This window comes from Cherax quadricarinatus, unplaced genomic scaffold (genome assembly GCF_038502225.1).
Source record: "Cherax quadricarinatus isolate ZL_2023a unplaced genomic scaffold, ASM3850222v1 Contig5012, whole genome shotgun sequence".
Classification (NCBI taxonomy): Eukaryota; Metazoa; Arthropoda; class Malacostraca; order Decapoda; family Parastacidae; genus Cherax; species Cherax quadricarinatus.
In genome coordinates, this window is record NW_027200038.1 from 7336 (window position 1) to 18811 (window position 11476).

General features: G+C 40.9%; 1 long non-coding RNA gene across 1 annotated transcript; it reads left to right on the forward strand.

Annotated features, from left to right (window-relative positions):
* The first annotated feature begins 3221 nt into the window (after positions 1-3221).
* Positions 3222-10709, forward strand: LOC138852207 (uncharacterized). The gene is made up of 3 exons (XR_011391601.1): positions 3222-3360; positions 3844-3925; positions 10598-10709. It is a non-coding gene; the product is annotated as an uncharacterized lncRNA (long non-coding RNA).
* Positions 10710-11476: the final 767 nt, after the last annotated feature.

The following is an 11476-nucleotide window of genomic DNA, read 5'->3' on the forward strand; positions in this document are numbered from 1 at the left end:
TCTCTCTTTGTTTGTTGATCAATTGATTTGCCTTTACTAGCAACTTTATTTTGAATATGTGCAAACTGATCCTCACACATCACCTAACTCATCCATAAAAATTATGTTTCAGGCGAGTAGATGTGTACTGATGTATGACGATTATGGATCTGTCATTATAACATTTCCCTTTCAGTATATTCGGTCACCTTTTCAATATATTCGGTTACAACTTTAATGGTTTTATGATGGACATAATATTCAAATGGTAATTAATTCATATCTGCATTCATAAATCTCCTGTGGAAAATTTTAACAAATTTCCTGGGATTTGTGTGCAAGAAATGAGAGATACTAATGTTTATCCGAAATTGTGTAGCGATGTATCTTCATTGATTTTAAAAAGAAGTTCTGTGACATGAGAACTAATGTTATCTATTATTTCCGCATATTCTTTAAGGAGTTGAGTAAGTAGAGTGAAAATTATTGTAATTTAGAGGAAATTAATATTTCAATAATGAAAATGTAGTACACACCTGGAAATGTTATTAAATTAATTGAAAAGATGTACTGATAGACAAAAAACGCAGGAGAACAACGAAAATGGTAGAGTAACACAAATCGGACTGGGAATTTGTGGAGTATTATTCTCATATACCCTGAGCCGATAGCAACAGTATCTGCAAATAAAGTGTTCTGTATAATAAGTGAATTTAACGTGTATCTGGAAGGGTTTAGATACAAAGTGAAATCATCAAAATAAGGATGATACGAATGAAAAACGTGAGCTGTTGCTGGATAATCTACATTGCCCACCATATGTATCATCAAATATATAATGTACGCCGAGGTTCGAGGTCCTGACCAGAGCTTTGGTAAGATGGGAGGGAGGAAGAAGGATGGGTAAGGATGGAATGTAGGAAATGTTGGGGGGGAGGAGGGGGAGGTGGGATTGTAAAAGGGTAGTGGCCTATCCACTTTGGTGCATTTTGAATATGCGTGTGTGCATATTGAGTAATTTATTGAGAGGTTGGTTTTATGAGTGGGATGTGCCTCCTGCCCATCAATCGCAAACTGCTATATTGTTGTTATACCAGTGCGCCACTGAATTGGAAGGATGCATACTGCGTGCAATTGCTTTTTTTTCCAAGAGGTTGGTCAGAAGGCCGTAGCTGCAGGCGGAAGTTGCAAGTGATTTGATGGTGGTTGGTTGCTCACCTGGGGTTGGGTGGCTAAGCAGTGGCTGAGTTGGTGTCCTGCTCGAGGGTCGTTGTAGGTGCAACAAGGTTAGTTGTGAGGAGTTGGTTGATAGAAGTGGGTCACCCGGAGATGGGGAGCGATAGTCCGTGTTACTGGACATAGAATGGTTCCGGTGGTATCCATTCTTCTTCTGCGGGGAGGTCGCTTAAGATTTTCGGTCGAGGGAAGTTCTCCTTGTGGATGAAGCGTCGAACTCTTTGTTGGAGGGTCATTCTTTGGGCTCTGTAGGGAGGGGTGGTAATGGTATAGTCGGTCGTGTTCACTGGTTGGTTGGGGTTCTCTCTGTTAGGCACATAGAGTTCCTGCATGTCATATAGTTGTCTCTTCGTGAGTTTATCTAACCGGACATTGATTGCGGGGATTCTCTGCTGTATGTGAAGGTCCTCGGTCCTGATTCTGTCTCTGAGTCTGGTGCCAGTGATGAAGCGGAGGGCTTTGTTTTGGACTCTTTGGAGTTTTAGCATGTTGGTTTTGGTTGTGAGCAACAAGGGTGCACAGGGGTATTTCAGCAGAGGTCTGATCATCATCTTGTGCATGTGTAGTTTGATGTGGGGAGGAGCTGCTTTGAATCGATAGTTGGCCAAGGCGGGCTTTAGCCAGGTTTACTTTTTTGGTTGTGTGGGATGTAGAGTTGAGTAATCTGTCGATTTCGTATCCTAGGATCTTGTTTGGATTCCTAATAGCAATTCGGGTGCCCCTGATGGAGATGCCCCCTTTGTCTTCTATGGTTGATGGCAAGCATCCGATGGTGCTGATGAGGACTTTGTCTGGGTTGGTTGTGATTCTCCAGTTCTTCTCCCACCTGGCTGTTCTATTTAGTTCTTCATTCATTTTCTCAATTGCTCTCCTATGTTTATTTGCACCAGCTGTAGGGGTGGAGGAGACAACATGGATGACATCGTCTGCAAATTGGGTGATGATGGTGTCGGTATGTTCAGGTTGGGGGAGGTCGTTGACGTATATGTTGAAAAGGATAGGGCTGAGGCAAGAGCCTTGGGGTACTCCTGCTGTTGGTGTGAAGGGATTTGATTCCGTTCCATGGAAGGTGGGGATGATTCTTCTTCCTGTTAAGAAGCTGTAGATGAGCCTGAGGAAGGTCCAGTTGTGATCAGGGAGGTCTACGAGTTTGTAAATGAGACCGTCATGCCAAAGGATGTCAAAGGCCTTGTGCACGTCCCTGGTGGCGATAAGGGCCAGGTTCCCTTGCTTCTTCAGGCTGGCCACGGCATCAAAGGTGATGTTTATGGCATGCTGAGTGCTGCGGTGGGACCTGAAGCCGAACTGCCTTTCCGAGAATAGGTGGTTGAACAATATAATAATAATAATAATAATGTACGCCTCCCAGTGTGAATTAAATCTCACTACAGGTAATGTATCTACTTACCGGACAATAGTAGTTTACCAGCCTGCTAGGGAGGCGTTAGAATATATCATCAAGATCATAATATGGTCCAGCTGTGTTAGTTTGGGGAGCTGAGAAGGTGGGCATCGAAGGAGGGACAGTGTTGTAACCCACTGCTCCCAAAGTACCACCTGTATACGAGGCACAATTATAGCAGTAAGCGTATCTGTTTTGGATGTGCCAGAGTTCTTCCCAGTTATGTGTGTGAAATGTTAATTCAGGATTGTACCTGTGAAATTCACCCACGTAATTTCTCATATTACGTTTATATAGATACACAAAAAGGATTGGCGACACCATCGTCGTTACAAGCTGCGTTAATTCATTCATGAAAATAGTCTTTACTCCTTTGTTTACAACGTCTGAACTGCCAGATGTCACTTTTGCCCAGCAGAGAGAGCAGAGGAAATTTTTCCTGCAACTGTACACGTGAACCTCCAAACATATCCCTATATATTTGCATTTTATGAATGAGGTTGAGCTATATTATATCATTTTTTTTCAAAAACAGTATTTAAAAACTGTACATAACAAAATGAGTTACATAATATATGAGTATTTACATAATATTTAGGGCTTAATTGTGTGTTGTGTCCCCAGGAAGCATGGCTTGGCTCAGGAATGATGCTTTGTCACTCCTGCCAGACCTGATCATCTACACGGCACTCACTTTCGTCGTCGCCTTCGTACTGGCATGGCTCTTCAGGAGGCAGAAGAAGGTATCTGCTATTTTTTCAATACAGAGCATGTGCTGTAAAAAAAAAACAGTAATTGTTCTAATTATGGAAAATATCAAATATATCGGGATACCTTCACAGTGGTATTTCTCAAGTTTTCATAATAAATGTTATATACAGGAGGATTATATTAATTTTGATAATAAATAAAACACAGTAATTATGTGGACTGGACACAGCTTAGTGCTTCATAGATAAAACAATTTCTCAGTACTAATTTGTGAGATTAAATGATTTCCCAGTTATGCTTGTTTATGTGTCTTCGTCATCTTGTAGAACATATCTCAGTGTTTGTAACACTAAACCTTAACATGAAATGCCGAATTTGGCTCCTTTTTCATTTTTTTTTCAAATGAAAGTATTTCAAATGTTGAATTAATGTACCTAAATTCATGCCAAATTAAAGTTTCTGTTTAAATATGTTTTTATATTTGCGTTTTCTTATGAATTATTTGTTTTAAACAGATTTGGCTGATAGAGCAGATCCCGGGGCCGAAGGCGCTTCCTATACTCGGCAATGCACTTGAGGTTAATGTTGAACCACGAGGTAAGTTGACTCTCAGCGGCTACGTTTACGCTATATATTTTAGTGGTAGCATATTTTTTTTATTAATTAAATAGAGTCCTCAATTTTCACATTTGTATCGCATGGGGGTACTTTCTTTTTTTTTTTTTTAATAATCGCACTGTTAATCATTAAAATTAGTTCATGATGTTAATTTTAAATATTATTGAAATTAGTTCCATAAACTGGTTAAAATATATGACATATAAACAAAATCCATGATGTACAGATTTATAAAGTTCATTAGATCTTTTCCCATAGTCTTTTTTTTTTTGTACTGTAAAGCGTTAAATCTTAGCATATTTTCTTGCAGAACTTTATTTCTGACTGTGTATTTCGCTGTACAATATTCCTGTATAAGAAGCGAGAACTGCTGCAAAGATGTAAGGAAAACCACACTCAGGGGCGAGCTTTAATTTTCATGCAACGTTTTAGTGATAATGTTTCGGTCCATTGCAGACCACTGTCGAGTTTCCTGACTTAATAATGCTATAGGAATGACCGAAACGTCAAGTTTTATCTCCAGTTTGAGGGTTGGCTATGGAGTGTTCCAGCCGCGGTACGGTAACTTGAATTCCTCATATAATACATTGCTTACGTGATACTGAAATGTGTTGTATTGATAAGAGGTTTTAAACAATATGAAGTTCATTGATGAGAAATTTCAACTACTCCGAAATGGAAAACGTGAGGAAATTAAAACCACATCGGATTATAAAATAAATTCCAGCCACACAATAGAGCAAAAAACTAATGCAAAAGACCTGGGAGTGATCATGTCGGAGAATCTCATCTTCAAAGACCACAACATTGTATCAATCGCTTCTGCTAGAAAAATGACAGGATGGATAATGAGAACCTTCAAAACTAGGGATGCCAAGCCCATGATGACACTCTTCAGGTCGCTTGTTCTATCTAGGCTGGAATATTGCTGCACACTAACAGCACCTTTCAAGGCAGGTGAAATTGCTGACCTAGAAAATGTACAGAGAACCTTCACGGCACACATAACTGCGATAAAACACCTCAATTACTGGGAACGCTTGAAGTTCCTGAACATGTACTCCCTAGAACGCAGGCGGGAGAGATACATGATTATATACACTTGGAAAATCTTAGAGGGATTTGTACCAAACTTGCACACGAAAATCACTCCCTATGAAAGCAAAAGACTCGGCAGACGATCCATCATCACCCCTAATGAAAAGCAGGGGTGTCACTAGCACGATAAGAGACAACACAATAAGTGTCAGGGGCCCAAGACTGTTCAACTGCCTCCCAGCATACAAAAGGGGGATTACCAATAGACCCCTGGCTGTCTTCAAGCAGGCACTGGACAAGCACCTAAAGTCAGTACCTGAGTAGCCGGGCTGTGGTTTGTTTGCCTGCGGCCAACAGTAACAGCCTGGTTGATCAGGCCCTGATCCACCATGAGGCCTGGTCACAGACCGGGCCGCGGGGGCGTTGGCCCCAGAAACCCTCTCCAGGTATACAGGCTGTTACTGCTGGCCGCACGCAGTCCAATGTACGAGCCACAGCCCGGCTGATCCGGCACTGACTTTAGGTATCTGTCCAGCTCTCTCTTGAAGGCAGCCAGGGGTTTATTGGCAATTCCCCTAATGCTTGATGGGAGGCTGTTGAACAGTCTTATATATATTAAACCCGGAAGGAAAATATACAAAGTTATATATATCCAACACTTAAAAACTACCATCAAGAAAACTTGTTTAGGGTGCAACAGTAATACCAAGCAAGGTTTCGGTTGGGTTGTATGCAACCTCTGAAAAATGGACTCGTGGAATGTGTGTAGAAATACAGCAGTCCACCACTAATGATATTAAATCAGGAAAATGTTTTTGGGTTTGCCCAAATGACACAAATATATGGGAGAAAATTACATCTATACTAGAAGACAGAAACACCAACAAAATAATATCCTTCTTAGAAAACTTGATAGTCTTGTATAACAGTTAGGAAAGGAAAAGGAGTAGGACAGATGGAGCTGCCACCCCTGGTGTTGGTGCTGTCTTGGATCCTAGTACCCATAAGAATACAAAAATGAAAGACAGAGCACCAGATGGAGATAGTGGTCCTGGTGTTGATGAAACAGGTAAAGACAAAGATGTATGAATTCCAGAATTACAAAATAGCAATACTGCTGGAGATATAAAAAGGGGATTATGCTTCGGGGAATAGTGTTCATACATTACCTGTAAAACCTGGTGGAGGTACTGATGTCAGTACAGGTGCTGTAGATAGTGGGTAGTCCGAAAAAATGCACCAGTAGGGAATGAAGCCACAAAAAATCTTGGAAAACAGAAATCAAATCTATGTAAATTCTATGCCTTAGGTATTTGTAGGCATGGAATATCTGGAGAAAGCAGGTGGGACATGCAGTTTTGACCATCCCAAAAAATGCCACACTCACATGACCAAAGGAGAATGCAACTCTTCTTGTAAACTATTTCATCCTGAAATGTATTACTCTTCAGTCCATAAAAGACAATGTTACAACACATACTGTCAGGCACACTATTTAAAGGGGGACATGAAAATACAGATCACTCAGACCATGGGAAACAAACCAGAATAGCTACAACCACTCCAGAGACAGAAGGTTTTTAGTGCCAGGAAGAAATGACAGACATATTACACCAACTCGGATCACTACTGGAGTGGAGGCACAGTCAGTAGCTTCCACTTCAGAACAACAGATATTATTACCAACAAACAAAGCCCCCTTATATACCATCAATATGACAACATTTGTCTTTGCAAATATACAGGGTTAGATCAAAAGCCATCAATAAGCCACAAAACACCTTTCATCAGTGGACTGCTCACAGAGTCAAATAGCTCTCACAGAGACCAACATAAAGGATCACTTTGACAACAAAACATGGATCCTAGGTTATAACTTAATCAAATGCAACAGAATAAATAGGCAACAAGGGGGAGGGGGGGGGGGGTTAGCCTGTATGTCAGAGTCGCTCATTTGCTCAGAATTACTGAACACCTTAAATGATGTAGTAGAAGTTATGGCAGTAAAGATTGAAAACCAAAACCTTGTCATTGTGGTTGCATACAAGCCTTCTGAAGCAACTTCCTAACAATTCCAGGAAAAACTTTTGAAAATTGACCACTGTCTGGAAAATCTCCCAACCTCTGCCCCAAACATCTTGCTGCTGGGTGATTTCAACTTAAGACACCTAAAATGGAAGAATGCAGCAAATAATGTTTTAGCAGAGATAACCCCAGGAGGCAGCTCAGATGAAAATTCACACACACATGAGCTATTAAATCTCTGCAATAAATTCACCTTAAGCCAGCAAATAGTGGATCCAGCAAGACTGGAAAATACACTTGAGCTCGTCCTCACTAATAATGATGATATGATACGAAATATAACAGTCTCAAAAATAATACACTCAGATCATAACATAATAGAAGTACAGACATGTATGCACAGTGCTCCTGACGAGCATAAGGTAACCAGTTATGAGGGCGCCTTCACCAAATTCAACTTCAATAATAAAAGCATACAGTGGAATAAAATCAACCATATCCTAAATGAAACAGGCTGGGAAGATATCCTAAACAACATGGATACACGGATCTGAACCTATGCCTAGAAAGAATTAGCTCTGTGGCACTTGAGGTATGCTCAAGGCACATTCCTTCAAGAAAAACGAAGAGAAGATGTAAACTAGAAAGAGAGAGACGCTCCCTATACTTGCGATGGCGAAGAATCACAGAGCTGCTGAAAAGGGCCAGTGTATCCGAAATGCGAAAGGAGGCACTGGTTAGAGAAATAACTAATATCGAACTTAAGCTTAAGGAATCATGCAGGAGACAAAAACTACAGGAAGAATTTAAAGCCATAAATGAAATTGAAGGAAACCCAAGATACTTCTTTTCTTATGCCAAATCTAGGGCAAAAACAAGATCCAGTATTGGACCCCTGCTTGCCCGAGATGGGAGTGCAATGAGTGAGATACTGAAGTCTCAATATGATTCAGCATTTAGTGAACCGTTAACCAGAATAAGAGTCGACAATCTAAATGATTTTTTATTACCAAGACTCAAAATTTGGTTAATTAATTAAAAAAAATTTTGATATTATCATAACACCACAAGATTTTGAAAAAAAAAAGTAAAATGACATGCCCCAGGCCCAGACTCGTGGAACTCTGTGTTTATTAAGAACTGCAAGAAGCCTCTTTCACGTGCCTTAAGCATTTTCTGGAGATGGAACATGGACACAGGGGTCAACACAGAGTTACTAAAAGCAACAGACATAGCCCCACTCCACAAATGTGGCACTAGCCTCTCATATCATAAAAATCTTTGAAAGGGTTATAAGAAGCCACCCACTTGGAAACCCATCAGTTGCACAACCCAGGGCAGCATGGGTTTAGAGCAGGTCGCTCCTGCCTATCCCAACTACTGGACCACTATGACACGGTCTTGGATGCTCTGGAGGTCAAGCAAAATGCAGATGTAGTGTACACAAACTCTGCGAAAGCCTTCGACATTTGCTATCATGGAGTAATAGCACACAAAATGCGTGATTAAGGAATAACAGGAAAAGTTGGTAGATGGATCTACAACTTCCTAACAAATAGAACACAAAAAATAATAGTAAACAGAGGCCACTACAGTGAAAAGCTCTGAACCCACAAGGTACAGCACTACAGTACTCTCTCCCATCCCGTTCCTCATCCTCATATCTGACACAGACGGAGATGTAAGCCACAGCACCGTGTCTTCCTTTGCGGATGACACCCGAATTTGCATGACAGTGTCATCCATCGAAGACACTGCAAGTCTCCAAGTCTACATCATTCAAATGTTTAAATGCGCTGCAGGAAACAATGTAAAGTTCAGCGAAGACAAATTTAAATTACTCCGATATGGAAAATTCGAGGAAATTAAAACTGTATCGGAGTATAAAACAAATTCCAACCACACAATAGAGCAAAAAGCTAATGTGAAGGACCTGGGAGCGATAATGTCAGAGGCTCTCACTTTCAAAGATCACAACAGTGTATCTACCACATCTGCTAGGAAAATGATACGATAAATAATGGGACCCTTCAAAATTGGGGAATGATAAGCCAATGATGATTCTCCTCAAATCGCTTGTTCTCTCTAGGCTGGAATATTGCTGTACACTAACGGCTCCTTTCAAGGCAGGCGAAATTGCTGACCCGGAGAATATACAGAGAACTTTTACGGAATGTATAACTACGATAAAGAACCTAAATTACTGGAAACGGTTGAAGTCCCTTGATTTGTACTCCCTGGAACGCAAGCGAGAAAGATACAATATACACTTGGAAAATCCTAGAAGGATTACTCAGAAATCTGCACACGAAAATCACTCCCTACGAAAGCAAAAGGCAGGAGATGCCACGTTCCCCTTTTCTCAATAAAAAGCAGGAGCGCCACGGTTACGCTAACAGACAACAAAGTAAGTGTCTGAGGCCCAAGACTGTTCAACTGCTTCCAGATATATTCCAGGTATACATAGTACAAAATTATTTTTATACTTATGATCAATTGTCTTCACTGAGCTCTGTTTGAAAATAATGATAAAAGCTAAGAGACGAAATACAGTAATATTTGAGCAAATTAAGAAAAATAAATTTCAAGGCTTTAATAAGTTTGTGGAATTAATAATAATAATAATAATAATAATAATAATAATAATAATAATAATAATAATAATAATAATAATAATGACAATATTACTACTAACAAAAACAGTAATAATAATAATAATAATAATAATAATAATAATAAAATAATAATAATAATAATAATAATAATAATGAAATAGTAATGACAATGCTACTACTACTACTAATAATAATTAGTATAATACATTATATCCGCAGGTAAATAGCACATGGCACGATATAAACATGATCGATACCATGCCTAGCCCTTCTAGGGTAGGGTAGGTGCCTGAGCCCGAGCCTTTAGCTCATAAGACTGTCATTCCCATTTGCCCCCTTGGGGCGGGGATGGCAGACCAGAGAGGCCTAGCTTGTGGCTAGGCCTGGGGACAGTTGGTCCCAAAGATAAGGAGGTACTTGTGCCTCCTCCCATGGGAGACTTAGGTCTCAGACACTCCCTAAAGAGGGAGCCAAGACCGGGCCACCACTTGGAAAAGCCCGGGCCGGGAGAATACCGGCGAATCTTTAATAATAATAATAAAAGATATAAACATACTTAACGACTCAAAGATGAAGCTTCCCAGTATTTATATTTGAGAAAGATAATGGCGCACAATTTAGGAAGTTTTAAGACCTTACATGTTCATATTTACACTAATAAAAAATTATGTTATGAAATAAACATGTATTATGTTGCACTTACACTTTACTCGCACAATATAGTCATTGTTTGTTAATATGTAAATAGCATAAAAAAATCTGTATTTAGATGTAGTAAGGAGACAATGGTGCCGGTGGGTTAATTTTATTATTCTTTTCTATGTACAACATCTCTCTATCTCTCTCTCTCTTGGATTAACAGTATTTTCACAGCTTGCATCGTTTTCATAAATGGAAGATAAAGCAAGCTGTGAAAATACTGCTAATCCAAGAGAGAGAGACATAGAAATAATAAATTATGTACAATTTTCAGAAGTTTTCGAAAGAGTATGTGAATTCTGTGACTACGGCAGTATTTCAAGGACCTGGCTTGGTTGTTTTCCGTATTGTTGGGTGTCAGAGGCCAAGAATGCGGAGGTAATTCCCCACATATGAAAGGCGGTAGTAAGCCACGTTTTAGATTGTCTTGGTTCAATAGTTTCAAATAGATTGCAGACAATAATTATGGTAGAAATTAATCATTTGGGATTATGTCAGTAGGAATAATTAATAAGGTAGGAATAATTAATAGGGTGACTCATTAGGGCCCCTGGCCCAGCAAGTGGCCCCTGGCCCAGCAAGTGGCTCTTGGCCCAGCAAGTGGCTCCTGGCCCAGTAAGTGGCTCCTGGTCTAGCAAGTGGCTCCTGGCCCAGCAAGTGGCTCCTGGCCCAGTAAGTGGCTCCTGGTCTAGTAAGTGGCTCCTGGCCCAGCAAGTGGCTCCTGGCCCAGTAAGTGGCTCCTGGTCTAGTAAGTGGCTCCTGGTCTAGCAAGTGGCTCCTGGCCCAGTAAGTGGCTCCTGGTCTAGTAAGTGGCTCCTGGCCCAGCAAGTGGCTCCTGGCCCAGTAAGTGGCTCCTGGCCCAGTAAGTGGCTCCTGGCCCAGCAAGTGGCTCCTGGTCTAGTAAGTGGCTCCTGGCCCAGCAAGTGGCTCCTGGCCCAGTAAGTGGCTCCTGGCCCAGTAAGTGGCTCCTGGCCCAGCAAGTGGCTCCTGGCCCAGTAAGTGGCTCCTGGCCCAGCAAGTGGCTCCTGGCCCAGTAAGTGGCTCCTGGCCCAGCAAGTGGCTCCTGGTCTAGTAAGTGGCTCCTGGTCTAGTAAGTGGCTCCTGGTCTAGTAAGTGGCTCCTGGTCTAGTAAGTGGCTCCTGGCCCAGCAAGT